The sequence below is a fragment of the Eubalaena glacialis genome, chromosome 11, assembly GCF_028564815.1.
Source record: "Eubalaena glacialis isolate mEubGla1 chromosome 11, mEubGla1.1.hap2.+ XY, whole genome shotgun sequence".
Classification (NCBI taxonomy): Eukaryota; Metazoa; Chordata; class Mammalia; order Artiodactyla; family Balaenidae; genus Eubalaena; species Eubalaena glacialis.
Window position 1 is genome coordinate 65,733,245 of NC_083726.1, and position 25,814 is coordinate 65,759,058.

The window sequence follows — 25,814 nt, forward strand, 5'->3', positions numbered from 1 at the left end:
TTGTTAAAATCCATGAGATCATAATGGCTTTTGTTTAGTTTAAAAAAGAATGTAAAAATTACTAAAAACATTAAATAGAATGACCATATGATCCAGAAATTCCATTTCTGGGTAAATACCCCAAAGAATTGAAAGTAGGGACTCAGATATTTGTACACCCATGCTCATAGCAGCATTATTCACAATAGCCAAAAGGTGGAAGCAACCCTAATGTCCATCAATTAATGAATGAATAAACAAAATGTAATATACATACAATGGAATATTATTCAGCCTTAAAGAAGGAAATTTTGACACATGCTATAACATGGATGAACTTTGAGGACATCATTCATAAGCCAGACACAAAAGGACAAATAGTGTCTCATTCAACTTATGAGGTAACTAGAATAGTCAAATTCATAGAGACAGAAAATAGAATAGGAGTTCCCAGGGGCTGGGGGGAAGCATATAATGGGAAGTTATTGTTTACTGGATACAGTGTTTCATCTGTTTGGAATGATGAATAGTGGTGATGGTTGCACAATGATGTGAATGTACTTAATGCTACTGAATTGAACCTAGGGGCAGGACAGGAATAAAGACGCACACGTAGAGAATGGACTTGAGGACACGGGGAGGGGGAAGGATTAGCTGGGATGAAGTGAGAGAGTGGCATTGACATATATATACTACCAAATGTAAAATAGATAGCTAGTGGGAAGCAGCCGCATAGCACAGGGAGATCAGCTCGGTGCTTTGTGACCACCTAGAGGGGAGGGACAGGGAGGGTGGGAGGGAGACGCAAGAGGGAGGGGATATGGGGATATATGTATATGTATAGCTGATTCAATTTGTTATACAGCAGAAACTAACACAACAATGTAAAGCAATTATACTCCAATAAAGATGTTAAATAAATAAATAAAATGATGATAATAATAATAAAAAATGGGTTAAAATGGAAGCAACAGGGATATATTGTACAGCACAGGGAAATATAGCCATTATTTTGTAATAACTTTAATTTTTATTTTTTAAGTATAGTTAATTTACAATATTTTGTAATAACTTTAAATGAAGTATAATCTATAAAAATACTGAATCACTATGTTGTACACCTGAAACTTGTATAATATTGTAAATCAACTATACTTCAGTTTTTTAAAAAGGTTAAAATGGTAAATTTTATGTTTGCATATCTTACTACAATTAAACAAATAAACAATGGAAGCATAAACCAAAAATTTTTTAAAAAATTACCTGTAGGGGAAGGGAATATGGTCTAACCAGACTTCTTTGAATGTATTTGTTGTATCATTTGACTGTAGAAACATGTGACTGTATTATGTATCATACAAAAGAATTAAATCAAGGTGGAAAAAATATCTAATAATTAAAAGCAAAATGAAACCAGTGAATCTAACCAAGTATGAAGTTGGTGGCTTAATTACAAACTGGAAAATTATTTCAAGTGACTTAAAAACAAAGTAATTTGGGAATTCCCTGGCGGTTCAGTGGTTGGGACTCTGTGCTCTCACTGCCGAGGGCCCAGGTTCGATCCCCGGTCGGGGACCTAAAATCCCACAAGCTGCGGGGGGGACAGCCAAAAAAAAAGAAAGTAATTTGGTTGTATATCCATAGTAAGTATATAGCCTAAGGAAGAAAAGCAACTCCAAAAAACCAAGCTGTTTTCAGTAATCATATAGTTATTAATAATACTGATAATGTTATTTTGAAACTATTACATATTAGAATAAATGAAATAATTCATTAATGTTATTAGTAAACAAAAACCTTAAAAGTTATTATAATTATATGATATATGTTCAAGAAAGTAGAGATATGAGGAACAATCCAAATCAAAATTCTAGAGATGAAAAATATATCTGAGGTTTAAAAAAAAAATACTAAATGGGATGAACAGGGGACTTACCTGGCAGTCCAATGGTTAAGACTCCATGTTTCCACTGCAGGGGGCACAGGTTTGATCCCTGGTCAGGGAGTCGGGGAACTAAGATCCCGCATGCCACACAGTGAGGCCAGAAAAAAAAACGGATGAACAGTAGATTAGACCACAGAAGAAAAGATTAATGAATTGAAGACGTAACAATAAAAAGTATCCAAAATGAAAAAAATGAAACACAGAACAACAAAAACTGAGGAAAAAAATGAACAAATATATGGATACTAAATAGAACGTAAGCAGGAGCACATTGATGATGACACAGCATTTTTAAACAGTTTATAAACCTTCAAGAATGAGATTTTAAACTTCTGGCTTTTATATTTTCTCAATTACAAACTACTTTCAACATAAAATACACTGCTACAAATAAATTTAAAATAAATTTTATAAATTTATAAGGAAATATTTTTAGGATTAGAATTTAAATAACTTTAAAACACTTTTTTAATATATCATTTATTTTACTTTATTTTTTATTTTTTTAATTTTAATTTAATTTAATTTTATTTTTTGCCACACAGCTTGTGGGATCTTAGTTCCCCAACCAGGATTGAACCACCAGGGAATTCCCTATTTTACTTTATTTTTAATTGTGGTAAAATACACATAGAATAAAATTTACTATCTTAACCATTATTTAAGTGTACAGTTCAGTACTGTTAAGTGCATTCACATTGTTGTGCGACCAATCTCCTAAATTCTTTTCACCTTGAAAAACTAAAACTCTATACCCATTGAACAATAATTCCCCACTCCACTCTCCCCTAGCCTCTGGCAACCACTGTAATAGAGAAGAACAAATCTGACTCCATATTGGATCTGTTTCTTTTACTTTAACCTTTGTATTCTATTACTTTATCTGTAAGTTAAGAATGTTGGGGGCTTCCCTGGTGGCACAGTGGTTGGAAGTCTGCCTGCTAATGCAGGGGACATGGGTTCGAGCCCTGGCCTGGGAGGATCCCGCATGCCACAGAGCAACTGGGCCCGTGCGCTACAACTGCTGAGCCTGAGCTCTGGAGCCCGCAAGCCACAACTACTGAGCCCACGTGCCACAACTACTGAAGCCTGTGTGCCTAGAGCCCGTGCTCCACGACGAGAAGCCACGACAATGAGAGGCCCACGCACCGCAACGAAGAGCGGCCCCCACTCGCCACAACTAAAGAAAGCTTGTGCACAGCAGCGAAGACCCAACACAGCCAGAAATAAATAAATTAATTAATTAATTTAAAAAAGAAAGAAAGAATGTTGGGCTTCCCTGGTGGCGCAGTGGTTAAGAATCCGCCTGCCAATGCAGGGGACCCGGGTTCGATCCCTGGTCTGGGAAGATCCCGCATGCAGCGGAGCAACTAAGCCTGTGTGCCACAACTACTGAGCCTGCACTCTAGAGCCCGCGAGCCACAACTACTGAAGCCTGCACGCCTAGAGCCCGTGCTCTGCAACAAGAGAAGCCACCCAATGAGAAGCTTGCACACCGCTATGAAGAGTAGCCCCCGCTCGCTGCAACTAGAGAAAAGCCACATGTGCAGCAACAAAGACCCAACGCAGCCAAAACAAAACAAAAAAAATGTTGCGGGAATTCCCTGGCTGTCCAGTGGTTAGGGCTCTGCACTTTCACTGCCAAGGGCACGGGTTCGATCGCTAGTCAGAGAACTAAGATCCCACAGGCAAAAAAAAAAAAAAAAAGAATGTTGCCTATAGCCTGAAATATACAGGATAGCCCATTCTCAATGTTCTTACTTTCAAAGGTATAAATCTTTTCTATTCCTATAGAGATAAAAAGTTTCAGAACAAAATATACAAATAGTTCATACAGCTCAATAACAAAAATCAAAAACAATCCAATCAAAAAATGGGCAGAAGACCTAAATAGACATTTCTCCAAAGAAGACATACAGATGGTCAATAGGCACATGAAAAGATGCTCAACATCACTAATTATTAGAGAAATGCAAGTCAAAACTACAATGAGGTACCACCTCACACCAGTCAGAATGGCCATCGTTAAAAAGGTTACAAATAACAAATGCTGGGAAAAGGGAACCCTCCTACACTGTTGGTAGGGAACCCTCCTACACTGTTGGTGGGAATGTAAATTGGTACAGTCACTATGGAAAACAGTATGGAGGGTCCTTAAAAAACTGAAAATAGAGGTGCCATACAATCCAGCAATCCCACTCCTGAGCATATATTTGGAGAAAACTCTAATTCGAAAAGACATACGCACTGCAATGTTCATAGCCGCACTATTTACAATAGCCAAGGCATGGAAGCAAGCTAACTGTCCATCGACAGATGAATGGATAAAGAAGATATGGTGTATATATACACAGTGGAATACTACTCAGCCATAAAAAAAGAATGAAATAGTGCCATTTGCAGCAACATGGATGGACCTAGAGATTATCATACAAGTGATGTAAGTCAGAAAGAGAAAGACAGGGGAATTCCCTGACCGTCCAGTGGTTAGGACTCTGCACTTCCACGGCCAAGGGCCCACGTTTGATCCCTGGTCAGGGAACTAAGATCCCACAAACCACGTGGCATGGCCAAAAATAAAAAAAATAAAAAATAAAAACAGTCTTACAAAACAGTGAAAAAAAATAATAAAGAGAAAGACAAAAACCATATGATGTCACTTATATGTGGAATCTAAAATATGATACAAATGAAGTTATTTATGAAACAGAAACAGACTCACAGACATAGAAAACAAACTGATGGTTACCAAAGAGGAAAGGATGTGGGGTAGTGATAAATTAGGAGTTTGGGGTTAGCAGATACAAACTATTACATATAAAATAGATAAACAACAAGGTCCTACTCTATATAGCACAGGGAACTATATTCAGTATCCCATAATAAACCATAATGAAAAAGAATATGAAAAAGAATATATACATATAACTGAATTACTTGCTGTACACCAGAAACTAACACAACATTGTAAATCACCTATACTTCAATTAAAAACTTAAAAAGTTGCATAACAGAGAATAACATTTGTCTTGTCAGAGGTTTATAGGAAAATTCTGACCAGACCTAGGTGGACAGTTGCAACAACAAAGGATTCTGGCACCAAGAAGTTTGCAGCAACCAACCACCCCCCCTCCCCTTTTAGTATAAAAGAAGCTTGAATTCTAACTCGGGGAAAGTGGTTCTTTGGGACACTCGTCCACCATCTTCTCAGTCTGCTGGCTTTCTGAATAAAGTTGCTATTCCTTGCGCCAAAGTGTCTCTTGATATATTGGCCTGTGGTATGGCAAGCAGTACAAGCTTAGACTCAGTAACACCATTTATTCCACTTTCTGTCTCTTAATGTGTCTATTCTAAGTACCTCAAATGATAGAATCAGACAATATTTGTCTTTTTGTGAATAGCTTATTTCACTTAGCATAACAACCTCATGGTTTGTCCATGTTATAATATAGTCAACATTTCTTTCCTTTTCAAAATTTCCTTCCTTTTTAAGGCTGAATAATATTCCATTATATGTATATACTACATTTTGTTTATCCATTCATCCATTGATGGACATTAGGGTTGCTTCCACATTTTGGCTATTGTGAATAATGCGGTCATGAACATGGGTATATAATATCTCTTCCAGACCCTGCCTTCAATTTTTTGAGTTTTATACCCAGAAGTGGATTTGCTGGATCATAATATATGGTAATTCTATGTTTAATTTTTTTTGAGGAATTGCCACACTATTTTCCATGTAGACTAAACCATTTTACATTCCTACCAACAGTGTATAAAAGTTCCATTTTCTATATATATCCTTGCTAACACTTGTTATTTTCTGTTTTGTTTTTCTTTCCTTTTCTTTCTTTTTTTTTTTTGGTTGCATTGCACGGCTTGCAGAATCTCAGTTCCCCGATCAGGGATTGAACCTGGGCCACAGCAGTGAAAGTTGGAATCCTAACCACTAGACAACCAGAGAACTCCTCTTGTTTTTCTTCTTTTTTTTTTTTTTACAGTAGCCATTCTAGTGGGTGTTAGGTTGTATCTCATTGTGGTTTTGATTTGCATTTCCCAAATGATTACTGATGTTTAGTATCTCTTAATGTACTTATTGGCCATTTGGATATCTTCTTTGGAGAAATGTCTATTCAAGTCCTTTGCTCACTTTTAAATTGGGTTGTTAGTATTAAAACACATTTATTGGGACTTCCCTGGTGGCGCAGTGGTTAAGAATCCGCCTGCCATTGCAAGGGATACGGGTTCAAGCCCTAGTCAGGGAAGATTCCCACATGCCGTGGAGCAACTAAGCTTGTGTGCCACAACTACTGAGCCTGCACTCTAGAGCCCATGAGCCACAACTACTGAGCCCGCATGCCACAGCTACTGAAGCCCACACACCTAGACCCTGTGCTCCACAGCAAGAGAAGCCACTGCAATGAGAAGCCTGCGCACCACGGCAAAGAGTAGCCCCCGCTCACTGCAACTGGAGAAAGCCTTGGTGCGGCAGCAAAGACCCAACACAGTCAAAAATAAATAAATAAATAAATAAATTTATTTAAAAAAAAAAAAAAACACATTTATCTTGGGACTTCCCTGATGGTGCAGTGGTTAAGACTCTGAGCTCCCAATGCAGGGGGCTCAGGTTCGATCCCTGGTCAGGGAACTAGATCCAACATGCACGCCTCAACTAAGAGTTCGCATGCCACAACTAAGGAGCCCCCCTGACGCAGTGCCACCAAATAGATAAATAAATATTTTTTAAAAACCACATTTGGGCTTCCCTGGTGGCGCAGTGGTTGAGAATCTGCCTGCCAATGCAGGGGACACGGGTTCGAGCCCTGGTCTGGGAAGATTCCACATGCCACGGAGCAACTGGGCCCGTGAGCCACAATTACTGAGCCTGCGCGTCTGGAGCCTGTGCCCCGCAACAAGAGAGGCCGCGACAGTGAGAGGCCCGCGCACCGCGATGAAGAGTGGCCCCCGCTTGCCGCGACTAGAGAAAGCCCTCGCTCATGAAACGAAGACCCAACACAGCCATAAATAAATAAATTAATTAATTAATTTTAATAAATAAATAAATAAATAAAATAAAAACCACATTTATCTTGCTATTTAATCTATGAGGTTATAATAATCTTGAGAAAATCAAAATGTAAAAAATTGACAGCAAAAAGAATATTTTGAGACCATTATATAAATTTTATAATTATCTTGTATGTAACAATTTCTTCATATTAAAAAGTATGGTGCTCATCCTATCCTTTTCTCTATCTTTAATTGGAATGTAACTCTTGGCCTTGAGACAACATATGTTTTGTAATTTTTTTAATCAAATGTATGGAAAGGATATATCTCAATGTAAGAATTTCTATCTTATTTATATAATGTTAAGAATTTTTATCAGAATGGATATTGAATTTTATTAAATGTGTTTCCAGTAATGTTTGGAGGCTGACATGATTTTTCTCCTTCAGCACATTATAATGAATTATTCTAAAAGCTTTTCTAATGCTGAGTCATCACTGCATTTCCAATACAAAAAACTTGGTCATGGTGATTACTCATTCTTCTAATGTGCTACCAGATTCTATCTGATGATGTGAATTTTCACTCCCACCAGCAATGTTTTGGAGTCTTATATTATTTTTAATGTAAGTTCACTAGAGTCCTGAGAATGGGCTGAAGGTGAAATATTTTCTCCCTAGATTTTTACCAGTCTCACATGTTTCCAACTATCACCTTGTGCCACCAAACCTTGATTGGTGTTTCTAATTGTCCTCCTTCCAGGGAGGGATTTTGCAGCTTTTTAGCTAAAAGGCAGGTTTGTGTGTGAGTATCTCTCACACTCATACATTGTCCTCTACTATCTTTTTATTTAGGTTGGGAGTGTGGGAGGTTGTGGGCAGGGGGAAGGAGGAATGGGAAGGCTTCACTGTCTTTGAAATGAGAGTTTCCTTTTACTTTCTTCTATTGTCTCTGAGAGCTTTGGGTCTGGAGGCCTGACCACGAGGCCATCAGCTGCCTGAGTCTAAAGCCTGGAGATGGTGGATGATCCCCAAGCCACAGAATTTTTGTCTCTGGAGAACTGCCTTCTTCAAAGAGGAGGTAGGGGGATGTGAATTGGCTATTAGTTTCCGAGTTTTGCCAAATAAAGTAGAATCTAAGAAGAAAAAATACCCCATATGAGTCATATTATGTATTTTTCAATATAGACTGTACATCACACTAGAGTACATTCCAGAAAAAAAAATGTGATTCCACCAGAAGCCTATATCTTGCAGTCCAGGTAAGTAGGCCTTTGATGACCTAGCTTAATTCAGAGATAGAACTTAGAGTATCTAAAGCAGGAAGTCATTCTCAATGACTACAGGTAGTGAGAGCAGATATCCTCGTCTTGTTTCCAATCTTAGAGAATGTTTACTATTTCACCATTAGGCATGAAGTTAGCTGTCAGTTTTTCATATATGCTCTTTATCAGGTTAAAGTTTCTTTCTATTCCTAATTTGCTGAGAATTTTTTTTTATAAGTGGATATTGGATTTTGTCAAAAAATTTTTCTGAAATGATCACATGGGTTTTTTTCCTTTATCCTACTAATATGGTGAACTGGGTTCATTGCCTTTTGAATATGAAACCAACCTTGCATTTCTGGGATACACTATACTTGGTTTATATTTTAAAGCTGAGATTCTTAACCTAGGACTCTGGAAAACATAGATACTTTAGGGACTTGCCTGATGGTCCTGTGGCTAAGACTCCGTGCTCCCAATGCAGGGGGCCTGGGTTCAATCCCTGGTCAAGGAACTAGATCCCACATGCCTCAACTAAGAGTTCGCATGCCGCAACTAAAGATTCTGCACGCGGCAGTGAAGATCCCGTGTGTCACAACTAAGACCCATCGCAGCCAAATAAATAAATAAATATTTTAAAAACAAACAAACAAACAAAACATAGGTACTTCATAAAGGATTCTCATGGGTTGGTGAACTCCCTGATGTTGTATGCAAAATTCTGTGTGAATACACTCACGGTAGACCGTCGCCAAAGATAGCCACTAACTATTTCTCTCATCCCTGTAGGTACATGCTATGTCTCCCATCAAGAGGTGGAGTCTAGGGGCTTCCCTGGTGGCGCAGTGCTTGAGAATCTGCCTGCCAGTGCAGGGGACACGGGTTCAAGCCCTGGTCTGGGAAGATCCCACATGCCGTGGAGCAACTAGGCCCGTGAGCCACAACTACTGAGTCTGCACGTCTGGAGCCTGTGCTCTGCAACAAGAGAGGCCGCGATAGTGAGAGGCCCGCGCACCGCGATGAAGAGTGGCCCCCACTTGCCGCAACTAGAGAAAGCCCTCGCACAGAAACGAAGACCCAACACAGCCAAAAATAAATAAAAATTAAAAAAAAAAAAAAAAGAGGTGGAGTCTATTCCTCTCTCCTTAAAACTCAGTTGGCCTTACGACTGCTTTGACTAATAGGATGTGACAGAAGAGGAGCTACACCAGATCTAGGTCAAGCCCTTAAGAAGTCTGGCAGCTTATTTTCATTCAGAGAGGTCATATGGAAAAAAACCAGGACACCCCATCCAACAGCGAGCACAAAGACCCCAAACATGGGAATGTGACTGTCCCAGGTATTCCAGCACCAGCTGAAATCCCAGCTGAATGCAATTACATGAGTTAGCCAGATGACACCACAGGGAACAGAACTGTCCATAACCCACATAATCATAAAAAATAATAATTGTTGTTTTAAGTCAATAAGTTTTGGGGTAGTTTGTTACACAGCAATAGATATCTGATACAGGGCTTACCCACACATCTGGAGAGAAAATATACAGTTTGTTTTTGTTTGTTTGTTTTTTAAAATTTCTTTTTGGCTGTGTTGGGTCTTCGTTGCTGCACACAGGCTTTCTTTAGTTGCAGCAAGCGGGGCCTACTCTTCGTTGCGGTGCACGGGCTTCTCATCGCGGTGGCTTCTCTTGTTGCGGAGCACGGGCTGTAGGCTCACGGGCTTCAGTAGTTGTGGCATGTGGGCTCAGTAGTTGTGACTTGTGGGCTCTAGAGCACAGGCTCAGTAGTTGTGGTGCATGCGCTTAGTTGCTCCGTGGCATGTGGGATCTTCCCAGACCAGGGCTCGAACCCGTGTCCCCTGCATTGGCAGGCGGATTCTCAACCACTGCACCACCAGGGAAGCCCCTAATTATTCTTTTTTTTCAGTGTTTTTGATAGATATTAGCAGTAATGTGCTTAAGATTATAATCTTTTGCCCTATGTAAGTAGACTATAGCTACTGAATTTGGCAATTGAATGAAAGGTCATATGCTTTAGCAATCTAATGCAACTGACAACCTAAGGTGAAAAATGAGAAAACTTACTGGACCATCCCTCCTCTACTCTGAAGCAAGTTTAGGTAGTGCTTGAAGGTTCTTCAAAACTCTTCACAAAAAAATATACATATGAACATGTGAAAGTATACACACAAAAATTATATGCAGAGGAATGAACAAAAACAAACCCAAAGTTTTACACCATAAAATGTCGTAAAAATATAGTTGCATACATAAACCAGCTGAATGTATTCAACTGTAATCATAAATAGTGCACCCATGGTGGGAAGTGAGTGTGATTTGAACCTGAGCTACAATCTACCTGGGTAGAGTCTGGATAAAAAATGACTGAGACATAGGGCATGGCTTCCATCTGATAAGTGGGGTGGGGTAGAGAAGAGGGTTGGAAGGATAATGATAATACTGTAGACAACTAGTTCCTATCGAGTAACAGGCATAATGAATCAGAAGGGTCCAAGATAGTATGGCAAAGAGAAGCTAACCCTGGAAAAAGGAGCTTGAAGAGATCAGGTGAGGTACCCAGATAGTTCAAAGAGAATATATCAGGGACCCAGGCAAGGCCTGCTAGGCAGATTGGCTCCCATGTTAGGCATTATTTAGGGAAACAACAGCTAAATGTTCCTTTAAGTGTCCAGGATGTTGAAGGCCAAGATATCCAAGGTCTGACCTACAGAGGAAGGACAAACCCAGGATTCTGGGTGGCATTCATAGAAATCCTTGCTGCAGCATATCACAGAAGGAATGACCCAGCCCAGTGACAATATACAAGAAAGCATACCAAATGAGTTACATACTGGAACTCATGGGGAAACCCTTGATGAAGGAAACACAAGAAAACATGGTGAGAACCAAGGAAGCTGATCAGTTGTAATGCCGTAATGGAAAGATTAGAGCAGCAAGCAGTTGAAGAGATGAAGTGAGGGTCAGGAATATGGGTGCAGCCAAGATGGCTTCTACTAGAAAAGATCTCTCATGAGGTTTCAGTCATGCTGTTGGCCAGGGCTGCAGTCTAATCTGAAGACTCAACTGAGGGAGAATTCTATTCCAAGCTCACTCCCATGGTTGTTGGCAGAATTTAGTATCTGGACAGCTGTTCAATCGAGGGCCTCAGTTCCTTGCTGCCTGTTAGCTGGAGACCTCCTGCATGCAGTTCCTTGACACATGGGCCTCTTCAAAGGGCAGCACAACCTGGCAATTGGCTTCCCTCAGAGCAAGTGAGCAAGAGAGAAAAAGAGAGCCCTCAAAACAGAACCCACAGTCTTTTTCCAACCTAACCTCAGAAACAACATGTTATTACTTTTGCTGTAGTCTGTTAGAAGTGACTCACTGGGCCCAGCCTACTGTCAAGGGGAGAACACAGGACATGAATACTAGAAGAAGGGGTACAATGGAGGCCCCATCTTAGAGGCTGTGTATCATATTACTCAGATCTAAAAACTCTATCCCTATATTTAATTGTCACAAATATCAAATTTCTGGCAGTGATGATCTGACTGGCCCAGTTTGGGTTAGAATTTCTCCTGTGGGTCTGTTAGCCTTGGCTAGATGGGGCAAGATCATGTAATACATTTTATTATTTTTAGACACTTCTAGAGAATAGGAAATTGTTGTAGGCTTGTTAGTCACATGAAAATTTGTTACAAAGATACACTATCAAGCTATTATTACAACTATATAAAAACTAAAAAGATTACTTGAGATTTAGTATTGGGAAATCAAGCTAAGGAATGTTTTCACTCAGTTTCATTGATGATTGCCTTCTTCTCTAGAGCTAAAGGGAGAGAGTGAGCCATAATTTTATCACCTGCAGAGACAATTTAATGGGACAATTTAGACACATCTTGTCTAAGTCAAATTAGAAGACTCTCAGAATTATGAAGGAAGTAGTGGGGGAGAGAATAAAGAAAACAGATATAGCAGAAATAAGACCAACAAAAGGAGAGATTTTTAAAGAAAAATTCACTTGATGCCCTTGAAAGTCAAGGCGTCTCAAAGGTAAATAGAAAATCATCTTTGCTGACACTGACACAATATTTACATAAAGGCAAATAACTTAAGGTAGGCTCTGAGTATCACTGCTTTGCTTCCATTGTCTTATTTTTAAAGTTATTCTGTAGGGAGTTCTGCTCTCAGTAACGGTGGAGTTTCTTGCAGACCAAGCCTACAGCAAAAAAACAACTGGAAAATATGAACAAAATTTAAAATTAAAAAATCTATTTGTAGATATCAGAGAGGTACCAAGGCAGCAAGGACTTGAGGGGCTAAAATCTCAGACAGAAAAGAAGTTCTAAGAGATAAGCCTGACGTTCAGTGCCTCTTTTCCCCTTAAGGCATTACTGATTCAAAAGTAGTAATGACAGTTTGAGAAGCTGAGCAAAAAGCAGTAGCTAAATGGCTGAAAAACTAAACTGGTCTTCCTGTAGTCTTACAGAGCTTGTGGGGGGAAAAAAACTGGAGGTTCAGGACCTAACAAGATAGAGGAACACTGGCAAGCACCCCTTACTTTTAGTTGAAACCCTCAAAGGCCTACACCTAAGGAGAGACCAGCTCCTATAAATACTAAAGCTCAACTTCTCATTACAAAATCCCTGGCTTGATTAAGATAGTCTAAGCTTACCCTAACTGACCGTCAGAAGCAAAAACAAACCCTTGCAAGAAGAAGACTACACCATTCAGGGCTTCAAATTATCTCTTTAATTTTTCATAAACCATTTTCAGTATTAAACAAAAAATTACTAGTATTCCAGACAAGATCAAATGACAAAAACTGAAGAGATATCAGAGAAGAGAAACAGATCCACAGAAGAGCCAGATACTGGAATTATCAGACTTGAACTTTAAAATAACCATAATGAATAGGTCTGAGAAATTAAATGACAAGATGGAGAAATTTCGTAGAGGAAACTGTATGAAATATGAAATGGAAATTCTAGAACTGAAAAATAATCACATTTAAGAACTCAACAGGGCTTAACAGCACACTGCACACAAATAAGAAGATAATTAGTGAACTAGAAGACAGGTCAGAAAAATCATCTAGACTGAAGCTCACAGAGATAAAAAAGAAAAAGAACGGGAATTCCCTGGTGGCCCAGCGGTTAGGACTCCTTGCTTCCACTGCAGGGCACCTGGGTTCAATCCCTGTTTGGGGAACTAAGATCCTGCAAGCTGTGCAAAGGAACAACAGTAAGGCTAACAGTTGGCTTCTCAACAAAGTGATGAAAGCAAAAGATAATGGAACGACACATTCAAAGTGTTGCAAGATAATAACTGCCAAGCTAGAATTCTATACTCAATAAAAAAAGTCCTTCAAAAATAAAGACAAAAAAAAAAAAAGAAGAAGACAAATTAAATACATTTTCAGACAAAAACTGAGAGAACTTGCCACTGGCAGACCTGAATTAAAGGAATACTAAAGGGAATTCTCCGAATAAAAGGAAACTAATCCTAAATGGAAGCACAGATATGCAAGAAGAAATTTAGCAATAAAAAGGGTAAATAAGAAGATAAATCCTAAAGATTACTGAGCTGATATTTAAGGATATATGAGAACAGGTAAAAATAAAGAATTTATGGAATGAAAAGCTATGATCTTCCAGGAAAACAATTTGCAGATGAATTAAAGGAGAGAATGTTTACTGTCCAGATCTGATTAAGCAGAAGGACTATCTCAAAGCAAAGAGCTTAAATACAAACAGAAATACAAACAGAAATCATGATGGAAAATACAAGACTTAGAGGATAGATCCAGGAGACCTAATACGCAAATAATGGCAGTTCCAGAAGAGAAAAGAGAAAAACAGATGGCAATACTTTAAAAAATACTATAGATTGCTGGATATAAAAATATACAAAGGCGCAAAAGAGCACGCGTCCGTCGGGTGCTCGCGTGGGGCTGGTACGGCGCCGCTCAGGGCTGTGGGAACCTGGTAGCGCGGCTGCAGCCTTGGCGAGGCCAGGAGGAACCGAGCGGAGGGACGAGCCAAGGACTGAGCTAACTGGACAATGGCAGTTAAGTAGGTTTTGGAAAATGTCTGAAGTTTAGTGAACTGCATCTACGTTCTGCCTTTTCCCCATCCTTTACAAAAGAATAAATAGGATGTTTGAGAAGAGAGCTGTATTAAAAGAAGAGTGTTACAAATGGCTTCAGAATCTATGAATGCAAAACAAGCTAGGAATCGCTTCACAAAGGGGAAAAGGCAACAGCACCAGCAAATAAAGAACAGATCTTCACCTGGTGATGGTGATGGAGAAGACTCCTTTATCTTTGAAGCAAATGAAGCTTGGAAAGATTTTCATGGTTCTCTTCTTCAGTTTTATGAAAATGGAGAACTCTGTGATATCACATTGAAGGTTGAACTGGTGGCTAGAGCTTGTTGTGAATACATGAAGTTACATTTTCATCCCTCCACTTGTTTGGCAGTAAGAGCCTTTGCAGAAAGTCACAATCGTATAGACTTACTAGACATGGCGGATCAGTATGCCTGTGAGCATTTTCCTGAAGTGGTGGAGCATGAGGACTTTGTTCGTTTGCCGCTGTTGCCAGTTGATTTTCTTATGCGTGCTGTGGCAAAAGAACAGATTGTCAAACAAAACCTAAAATGTAGAGATTTATTGGATGAAGCAAGAAATTACCACCTTCACTTGAGTAGCAGGGCAGTACCTGACTTTGAATACTCCTTTTGGACTACCCCAAGGAAACATACTGCTGGTGTGCTATTTTGTGTAGGTGGTCGAGGTGGATCAGGTGACCCCTTTCGCTGTATCGAATGCTATTCTATCAACAAAAACAGTTGGTTCTTTGGACCAGAAATGAACAGTCAAAGGCGACATGTGGGTGTAATCTCAGTGGAAGGTAAAGGTATGCAGTGGGTGGACATGATAGAAATTAACATTTAGGTAGTATGGAGATGTTTGATTGTCTCACTATTAAATGGATGATGAAGGCATCAGTGAACACAAAGAGGTGAGGAATTGCCTTGGCCTCCTTGGGAGGCCCAATTTATGCAATTGGAAGGTTAGATGACAACACTTGCTTCAACGATGTTGAGAGATATGACATAGAATCTGATCAGTGGAGTACAGTGGCACCAGTGAATACTCCCCGTGGAGCAGTTGACTCTGTGACTCTTGTGAACCATGTTTATGCAGTAGGTGGCAAGGATGGAGTAGCTTCTCTATCTAGTTTGGAGAGGTGTGATCCACATCTCGATAAATGGATAGAAGTTAAAGAGATGGGTCAGCGAAGAGCAGGCAATGGAGTTAGTGAGCTCCATGTTTGCTTACATGTTGTTGGTGGTTTTGATGATAATTCTCCTCTGAGTTCAGTTGAGCGGTATGATCCTCGAAGCAACAAGTGGGATTATGTAGCAGCCCTTACCACTCCCGGGGGTGGAGTGGGGATCACAACAGTGATGGGCAAAATCTTTGCAGTTGGTGGTCATAATGGCAATGCATACTTAAATACAGTAGATGCATTTGATCCAGTGCTGAACAGGTGGGAGCTTGTTGGATCTGTGTCTCACTGCAGAGCTGGAGCAGGTGTAGCTGTGTGTTCCTAACTAGGCAAATTCGAGATGTAGGTCATGGATCCAATAATGTGGTTGACTGTATGTGACTTGAATTCTAGCCACCAACAATTTAATCATATCTGATAGGCAAGAAAGACTACCAGGATTTTGTAATGGCCACCTTTGAACATTTTTAACTACTACTAGAGTCTCATTTAAATGTAAACTGTTGTATTGTGACTACGTGCAACTTTTGAAATGGTAGCTGAAACTACTAGTAATAAAGTTGATACTTCCCACTTGAACAAATAATGAAGTAGGGAAGGAAGACACTCTAACCTGAAACCATACGTCCTCCAAAGAAAATGTGTTTAAAGGAGTGCCAAAACCTTGAAATTCCTTTTTTCTAAAAACTATGGATGAATCAAAATGTAAAATGAAGTCATTTGCTGAGCTTTACCTTTTGCCTAAAGGTGTTAACCTTAGGCAGTGGACTTTTCCTAGAGGGGAGATTGTGAACCTATTCATCAACACAGGGATATCAGGACACATAACAGACCTGCAACATTTGAAGATCTTTTCTACTTGGTGCTGATGAATTTATGCCTTGTTTTTTTCTAGGTGTTGATTTTTCAGTCCTTTGAATATTTACAGAAATAGGAAAAATGTTTCATCTTTCTGAGTGCCCTTTGGCTGTGTTTTCAGAAGCTTATAGGAATGCTGTAGGAAGCCCTTAATTTCAGTTTGAATTGTTAGGACACCAAAAGATCTAACTGAACTAATTCCACCTGAATGAATCTGCACTTTTATTTTTTCATCTCATGCCAAAAGGATTTGTTTCATAATCAAAAATTGAACCAGAGGGGATATTAGAGGAGAAGGCTTTAAAGTCGACATTATTCTAGTGCCCACTCGAGAGCCTTGAGAGGGAATGGTGTCCGTTACATGACTCCCCAATGAGGGGACTCCAAAAATATGTTTAACACTCTTCTTTGATTTAATCATTTCATTTTGAACCCAAGATTTATTATCTTTCTATTTTGCTATTTGCCACCATCATAGTTTTTCTAAACTGTACAGAGTCTGGATTTATTTATTATCAGAAAATGAATGCATTTTTACAAAAACCCTTTATAGACTGTAGCTGAACTGTTGATTACCTCAAGTCCATCATTACCAATAAAAGATATTGTAAAAACAAACAAAAAAAATAGAAAAATCAACTACATTTTTATATACCAAAAATGATTAGAAATTTTAACTTTACAAAGGATATTGTTCATAACAGTATCAAAAAACATATAAAGTGCCTAGGGATAAAATTACCCAAAATATGCAAGACATATTTTAATAAAACTTTATTGAAAAACACTAAAACACACTTAAATACATGGAATTATATACTTATTCTGTGAGTTGGAAGAGTCACCTAATAAAATGTGAGTTCTTCTCAAATCAATCTATAGATTCAATGCAATTCCAATCAAAATCACAAAAGGTTCCGTGTGTGCGTTTGCACATGTCATCTAAGCATGCACTTGACAAAGAGCATATACCATAGATGGCACCATACCAGATTTTTTTTAATACAGAATGAATAAAAGTTCCTGTGGACCATTTTATACAACACAGGGAATAGTGGCATCATGAGACAAAGTGCTTTCAGGGGGTCTGCTCTTCTAGAGCAGACTTCCTCATCCTTCTAAGGCTTGGGTAAATATCAATTATGTAGGCACTATGTTTATTTAGACACTATGCTATAAATTGCCTTTCTCTGTAAGAAAGTTGAAGGATAAGAATATTTACTACTCAGAAAGCTAAATACAGATCCTTTTTATCTGGCTATTCAGGCTAAGGTGAAGGACTTAGGTAAGATTAAATTTGACTGTGTTCTGTTCTCTGTGTTCAGACTTTCTCTGTTATAACAATTTTCTTGACAGATCATGTAAAGAGACAAGGATTTTGTGTGTGTGTGTTCCTCAAAACGTTATGCTACAGAGTCTATCTTTACCATTCTGGAATGTAGCCCCTTCACTCCAAGACTTGGGCTAACAGCAAAATTTTACAATATGATTTAGAGAATTAAAGAGAGTCACAAATATATCTATAACAGATTTTTGTTAGTTTATAAATTGTACCAGCTTTAATCAAATAAGCTATTAAGATGATCTTACTAGCTTTATATTAATTTAACCAATAACCATATATGCTGTATAGATTCCCTAGTTAGAAAAATCACAGATCTTGGATCTAGTTTTCTCTTGGCAAGCTTGCAAATTATAAATAAAGAAAAATGCCTCTAACAGATTCATAACCAAATACAAATCCAAGTCTTCTTTTTCCACGATATATAGTATGTATAAATCCGTTTATATAAAATTATGTACATATATGTATATACATAGAGAGATATCTAAAAGGATCTTTATCAAATATTACAGTATTTTTACTAATGACAAGATTTCACATAAATTTTACTTTCATCATAACTTTCTAAGTTGTCTGAATTTTCTAGAATGAGTATACAGAACAAAGGAAAGAGGAAATGTTTAAAAAGAAAGGAATTTTTCTGATTTGAACTTAAAAAACTGTTTATACTGGATATATAGGCTGGGTGTCTAAAAAAAATCCAGGGTATTCTCAATGATGCACTCTCTTAGTTTTACAAGTCTATTTATAGCTGACGGCTACCATGTTCTAGATGCCACTCCCAGTTAAGAACCTCTCCAAATCATTATCTTATAAATCACTTTGTGGCAATGAATTAGGAAGTCATTTACTTAAAAGAACACATTAGAGGTGCTAATCATGGGACTTCCCTGGTGGTCCAGTGGTTAAGAATCCGCCTTCCAATGCAGGGGACGCCGTTCAATCCCTGGTCAGGGAACTGCCACGGGGCAGCTAAGCCCGCATGCCACAACTACAGAGCCCATGTGCTCTGGAGCACACACGCCACAACTAGAGAGAAGCCCACGTGCCACAACTAGAGAGAAGCCCACACGCCACAACTAAGACCCGATGCAGCCAAAAAAACAAATAAATAAATGAAATAAATAAATATTTTAAAAATATATTTGAAAAAAAGATGTTAAGCAAATGTCTCACCTGCAACCTTGAGCCTGAGCCATTCTCATTCTTTCAGTTTTTTTGGTAAAGAGCAAAAAATCTTAATTTTATCAAAAGAGTATAGGGTTTAAGCAATGTAGTCATAAATAATAGCACCAACTTTAGGAATACTCTGATGTAAATGAAGTTTTCTTCTGAAGAGTCTCACATCCTTATTCAGCACCTCACTTTCTGGTACTGGCCACTCTCAACCCTTACCCATACTCTAATACCCCATTCTGTTTCTCTTACCCAAAGCTTTAATTTCTATCAACAGCCTACTAGTATCTATAAAAATAGTAACTGATTAATTAAAATATCATCTTTTACTAAAGTACTGGCATTTAAACAGGGAATTTTTAGGAACTAAAGATTTGACTTTTAAAGAAACCACCAGGAGAAGAATTTTAAGCACTGTCTTAGGCAAAGCAGATGACATTTTGGGTAGCTATTTCAAGTATCCTGAGACATTAAAATCCGAGTACACAGTGATAGACTAGCATCCATTCTCCCTACCCCAAGGTTAATGCCTGCCCCTCACACTTTATCCCTTGTAGGTTTTTTTCCCTAATATAACAATTTTATTTAAATATAATTCACGTCATACAATTTAATGTGCACAATTCAATGATTTTCAGTATATTTAGTGTGGTGCGACCATCACCACAATCAATATTAGAGCATTTTCATCATCCCACCCCCCACGCAAAGAAACTCTGTAACCTAGGCAACCCCCACCCCTAAAGAACCACTAATCCACTTCCTGTCTCTTTGTATCTTCCTATTCTGGACATTTCATATAATGGAGTCCTGAAAGCCCATAGGCACACCTTCCCATCAGGGGCTCCCCATGCCCTTCCGGCCAGCTTTCGATTTTCACCTCCCCCCAGTCTTCCATTTTCCTGCTGCGCAGTTCTGTAAACATTAGTAAACTCATAAAGAAGACCCAAGCTCCAAACACAGCCCCCAGTGCTGTGCCTGACCTGGCAGGAAAGTTTCCCCAACAGCCAACGGTTCCTTATGGACATGAACCTTCCTCCTCTCTCCACCACTCTGGGCGTCTGGGGCTGCAGAGAACAACCCACAGGTCCTCTCCCCTGCCATGTTCCTCTCCAAGGCAGCAATCTTTGCTACCACCCCACCAGTGCAGCACAGGTGGGTGTCTTCCTTGCCCCATTCTCCCTTCCCTCACCTCCCTTTCCCCACCACGCGCACAGAATAAAGTCCTGGGGGAAAATAATAAAGAAATAAGTAAATAAGTGAATAAATAGAGTACACAATATGTAGGTGTAACTGGCTTCTTTATTCCTTTAAAAAAAAAAAAAGTCAAGTTGACATTATTTTTTTTAAAATATTTATTTATTTATTTATTTTGGCTGTGCCGGGCCTTAATTGCAGCACGTGGGATCTTCGTTGCTGCACTCGGGATCTTTAGTTGTGGTACGCAGGCTCTAAGTTGCGGCATGCATGTGGGATCTAGTTCCCTGACCAGGGATCGAACCTGAGCCCCCTGCATTGGGAGCATGCAGTCTTACCCACTGGACCACCAGGGAAGTCCCAAGTAGACATATTTTTGAAATATTTCTTTTAAAGTACTCCAGACTGTTATAGGGTTAGGAAACACCAGTAGGGCAAGAAATTTTAAAATACAGCAATTTCTCTGCCTTGTTAATCAATATATACTTCACATACCATAAAATTCACTAATTAGTGTACAATTTTAGTGTACAATTTGTTTTTAGTATATTCACCAGGTTGTGCAAACATTACCACCATCTAATTCCAGAACAATTTCATATTCTACAAAAAAAACCCCTAAACTCTGTACCTATTAGCAGTCACTCCCCATTCAAACCTCCCCCTAGCCTATGGCAAACACTAATCTATTTCCTGTACCTATGGATTTGCTTATTCTGGACATTTCCTGTAAACAGAATCATATAATATGTGGCTTCTTTTACTTAGCATGATGTTTTCAAGGCTCATCTATGTTGTAGTGTGTACTTCATTTCTTTTTATTGTCAAATAATATTCCATTGTATAGAGATACAACATTTTCTTTATCCTTTCATCAGTTGATGGGCGTTTGGGGTGTTTCCAATTTTTGGCTATTACGATAATGCTGTGAAAGATAGCAGAATTTGCCACCCCAAAACATGCCACTTTGTCATAAAGATTATTTTGAACTGAAGGCAACTGAGAAGAAGCAGATACAAAAAAAAGCTCTCTGGGCTTCCCTGGTGGCGCAGTGGTTGAGAATCTGCCTGCCAATGCAGGGGACACGGGTTCGAGCCCTGGTCTGGTAAGATCCCACATGCCGCGGAGCAACTGGGCCCGTGAGCCACAATTACTGAGCCTGCGCGTCTGGAGCCTGTGCTCCGCAACAGGAGAGGCCGCGATAGTGAGAGGCCCGCGCACGGCGATGAAGAGCGGCCCCCGCTTGCCACAATTAGAGAAAGCCCTCGCACAGAAACGAAGACCCAACACAGCCATAAATAAATAAATAAATAAATAAATTAAAAAAAAAAAAAAAGCTCTCTGCTTTCCCCATTTGCCTAAAAGCAGGCAGGACATAAATTTGCACAGAAGTTAATCACTGATAACTCCAGACCTTTATCAGCACAGAGACAGCACCAGAGGTTCTCTACAGCAAACTTTACAGACGAGCCCTTATCTTCCATTAGTTCCCCCACATATTTACCTTCCCACAATTTGCCACCCCTAGAGACTCAAGATCCTTTCTTTGTCTTTGTCACTTTTCTAAAAATTTGTTCCTTTGCTAAGATGCTATATAAGCCCAAGTTTTAAACAAACCTTTAAATTACTATTCCTGAGTTTCTCCCATGTATATATGAGATATACGTGTTAATAAACTTCTATTTGTTTTTCCCTTACTAATCTGTCTTTTGTTACAGAACTCCAGCCAAGAACTTAGAAGAGTAAAAGGAAAATATTTTTTTCCTCCCCTACAGCTGCTATGAACATTTGTGTATGAGTTTCTGTGTGGCCATATGTTTTCATTTCTCTTTGATATAATCCTAGAAGTGGAATTTCTGGTTTATAGGTAACTCTATGCTTAATATTTTGTGGAACTGCCCAACTATTTTCCAAAGTGGTTGCACCATTTACATTCCTAGCAGTAGTGTAGGAGAGTTCCAATTTTTCTATACCCTCACTGAGACTTATTATCTTTCTTTTTGATTGTAGCCATCCTAGTGGGTGTGAAGTGGTATCTCACTTGGATTTTGATTTACACTTCCCTGATGGTTAATGATGTTGAGCACCTTTTCATGTACTCATTGGCCATTTGTATATCTTCTTTGGAGAAATGTATATTCAGATTCTTTACCCATTTTTTAATTGGATTATTTGTCTTTTATTATTGAGTTGTAAGAATTCTTTACATGTTCTAGATATGAATATCTTATAATTTGGAAATATTTTCTCCCATTATGTGAGAATGAATAAAATGGATAATATTATATACATAATTTTTTTTTTTTTTTTTTTGGCCATGCAGCATGTGGGATCTTAGTTCCCCAACCAGGGATCGAACCTGCGCCCCCTGCAGTGGGAGCACAGAGTCTTCATCACTGGCCCACCGGGGAAGTCCCCATACTATTTCCTGATAGAGTCCTTTGAAACACATGTTTTTAATTGCCTATGCTTGGGGTGTCATATCAAAGAAGGCTTTGACCCAGGGTCATTAAGATTTACTTCTATATTTTCTTCTAAGAGCTTTATTGTTTGATCTATTACACTAGGTCTATGATCCATTTGAGTTAATGCGTGTATACATGTTTGTGTATGTGTGAGGAAGGGATCTAACTTTATTCCCTTACATATAGATGTCTAGTTGTCCCAGCAATATATGTTGAAAAGACTATTTTTTCCTCATTGAATTATCTTGAAACCTTGTCAAAAATTGATTGACTATAAGTGTGCAAGTTTATTTCCGGACTCTTAATTCTATTCCATATATCTATACTTATGCCAGCACCACACAGTCTTTTATTATTAATTTACTTATTTTTGGCTGCGTTGGGTCTTCGTTGCTGCATGCGGGCTTTCTCTAGTTGCAGCAAGTGGGACTACTCTTCATTGTGGTGCGCGGGCTTCTCATTGAGGTGGCTTCTCTTGTTGCAGAGCATGGGCTCTAGGCACTCGGGTTTCAGTAGTTGCGGCTCGTGGGCTCTAAAGCACAGGCTCAGTAGTTGTGGCACACGGGCTTAGTTGCTCAGAGGCATGTGGGATCTTCCCCGACCAGGGCTTGAACCTGTGTCCCCTGCATTGGCAGGCAGATTCTTAACCACTGTGCTACCAGGGAAGTCCCACAGAGTCTTGATTATTGTAGCTTTGTAGAAAGTTTTGAAATCAGGGAATATGAGTCCACTAACTTTGTTTTTTTTCAAGTTTTTTTGGCTATTCTTGGTCCCTTGAATTTTCATATAAATTTTAGGATCAGTTTGTTAATTTCTGCAAAGAAGTCAGCTGGGGGTTTTGATAGGGATTGTATTGTATCTGTATATCAATTTGGGGAATGTTGCCATCTTAACAATAGTAAGTCTTCCAATACTTAAACATTTTTCCATTTATTTAGATCATCTTTAATTTCTTTCAACAATGTTTTATAGTTATTTGATGATGTTAAATGCAATATTATCCATTGTTAGACAGAAGTATTAGTTATAATTAATGTTCCCTGAAGGAACACTATTGTGCTGCACAACATATTCTCTATACTCATCAGGGATCCAATATGATCGTTCCACTGGGATAGCTTTTTACATCTGTGATAAGATGCAGGGATTTTTCCCTACTTGGGTTTATTAAGTAGAATATTTTATTCTACAGCTACAGTAGAGAACAGCATTAAGACACCTTCTGTAGGGACTTCCCTGGTGGTCCAGTGGTTAAGAATCCGCCTTCCAACGCAGGGGATGCGGGTTCGATCCCTGGTTGTTGAACTAAGATCCCACATGCCATGGGGCAACTAAGCCTGCGCGCTCTAGAGCCCGCGCGCCACAACTAGAGAGCCCGCGTGCCGCAACTACTGAGCCTGCGCGCTCTGGAGCCTGGGCGCCGCAATGAAGAGCCCGTACTTTGCAATGAAAGATCCGCATGCTGCAATAAAGATCCCACAACTAAGACCCGACGCAGACAAATAAATAAATAAATATTTTTTAAAAAAAGACACCTTCTGTAGAATGTATTAAAAGGGGCAAGGTAGGTTCTAATTTGAGAGAGAGAGTTAACTTTTAAAGCATCCTTATTTAATATTCTGAACTTGAAGTTCTGCCAGATGGGAAATTTAAACACAGCATAATTTTCTCCTAATATATATAGAAGCAGAATATCTGTCTGCTTCCCCTACAGAATCATATTTTGGTTGGTTGAAAATATGCCAACAGTCTTCATAACTTACATATTTTGTATCTCCCAATTTATACTTTTTAGGAGTATTGAAGCTAGTATAGTCAGTGAGATATAGATTTCATTAATCTTAAAGAAAAGCCTTACTTAGATAATTCCCCCAAAAAAACTATATAGGACTAAACAACAATTCTCTTCCTTCATATATAAAATATATTGTTTTAAATTTTCATTAATGGAAATTTAACTTGAGTGAATATTTCAAAATTACCAGCTTCTCATTCATTTTTACAGTTTGTCCTCTCTTCAGAAACACCAGAGGTAAAGTCAGCACTTTTTCACTGCTGACCCGACATAACTGCTATTCTTTCTAAGTTACTAAGGATAGTACCTATGTGCAACTATGTTTGATAATGTGATTGATATTTTTACTGTTTAAAAAAAAATTCCTTGTTTTCTCTATCATCCAGAAATGAGTGTTATTTGATAGTACACATGAGAATTCGTTCTTGAACCTGGATTGTGCCAAAATGACAAGTAATTCCTTTTTTGCAAGATGAAATCACTTTATAATATTTTCTGTGGGACAAAAATGTTTATATTATAGGCAAGAAAAGTGGCCTAAGCTCATTTTGATTAGGTTGAAAGGCAAAAATAAAATTTACAAAGTTAATCTAAACTCTAAAAATCTAAAAAATAATTTGTTGTCTGTCCTTTAAATTTTCACTGGGCAGGCTTCCTGTCCATACTGTTAGAAGTTAGGGAATGGAGACCCTATAAAGTCATTTGAAGTGCTGAGGATTAAGATTGAGAACCTGGGTTGGTATCTCAAAACCTAACAAACTGAGAAGGAAACAGTCCTCACATTATACACAATGTAATCTTCCCAAATAAAGGAAAACAATGAAGTACACGAGTGATACTATATCCATTCATTCATTCATTTAATATCTTTTCAAAACTAAATATATAAATAGCCCTATGGCAGGCATTGGGTGATACACATTTATACATTCAGTTCATATTCAATACATGTTTATTCACCACCTACTACAGAAGATGCTGGGGTTAATAAGGCAGTGAACAAAACAGACAAGATACTCCCCTTTTATAACTTATATTCCAGTGAGGAGGTAGAAAATAAGCAAATAATAAATGTGCTAAGAAGTTAAGGGGGACAGGAAGGGATGGAAGATGCTATTTTACAAAGAAAGGTCAAGGCCTGTTTGAGGTGATAATATGGAAGGAGAAACTTTAAGGAAATGAAGGAGTGGATATCTGGGGGAAGAGCAAACTAGGCAAAGGGAACTATAAAAGTAGAGGCAAAGTACCATATTTACTGTGTTCGAGGTGCAGTAAGAAGGCCAGTGCAGCTGAAGTGGAATGAGTGAGTGGGAAAATGATATAATATGAAGCCAGAAAGGTGGCCAGGAGCCAGACCACATAGAACCTTTCAGAACAGTGTAAGTATATTTGGATATTATTCTAAGAATGAAAAGAAGCCTTCAGAGTGGGCATGATAAAAGTTATATTTTTAAAGGAACACTTTTTAAAAACAGACGGTAAGAA

General features: G+C 38.7%; 1 long non-coding RNA gene and 1 pseudogene across 1 annotated transcript in view; one reads left to right on the forward strand and one right to left on the reverse strand.

Annotated features, from left to right (window-relative positions):
- Positions 1–25,814, reverse strand: part of LOC133101277 (uncharacterized) — a 78,472-nt gene that overhangs the window by 26,440 nt on the left and 26,218 nt on the right. Inside the window, exon 2 of the long non-coding RNA XR_009702610.1 lies at positions 1,916–1,993. This is a non-coding gene — a long non-coding RNA (uncharacterized LOC133101277). The remainder of the gene's footprint in view (positions 1–1,915; positions 1,994–25,814) is intronic.
- LOC133101274 (kelch-like protein 8) lies at positions 14,398–15,874 on the forward strand (annotated as a pseudogene).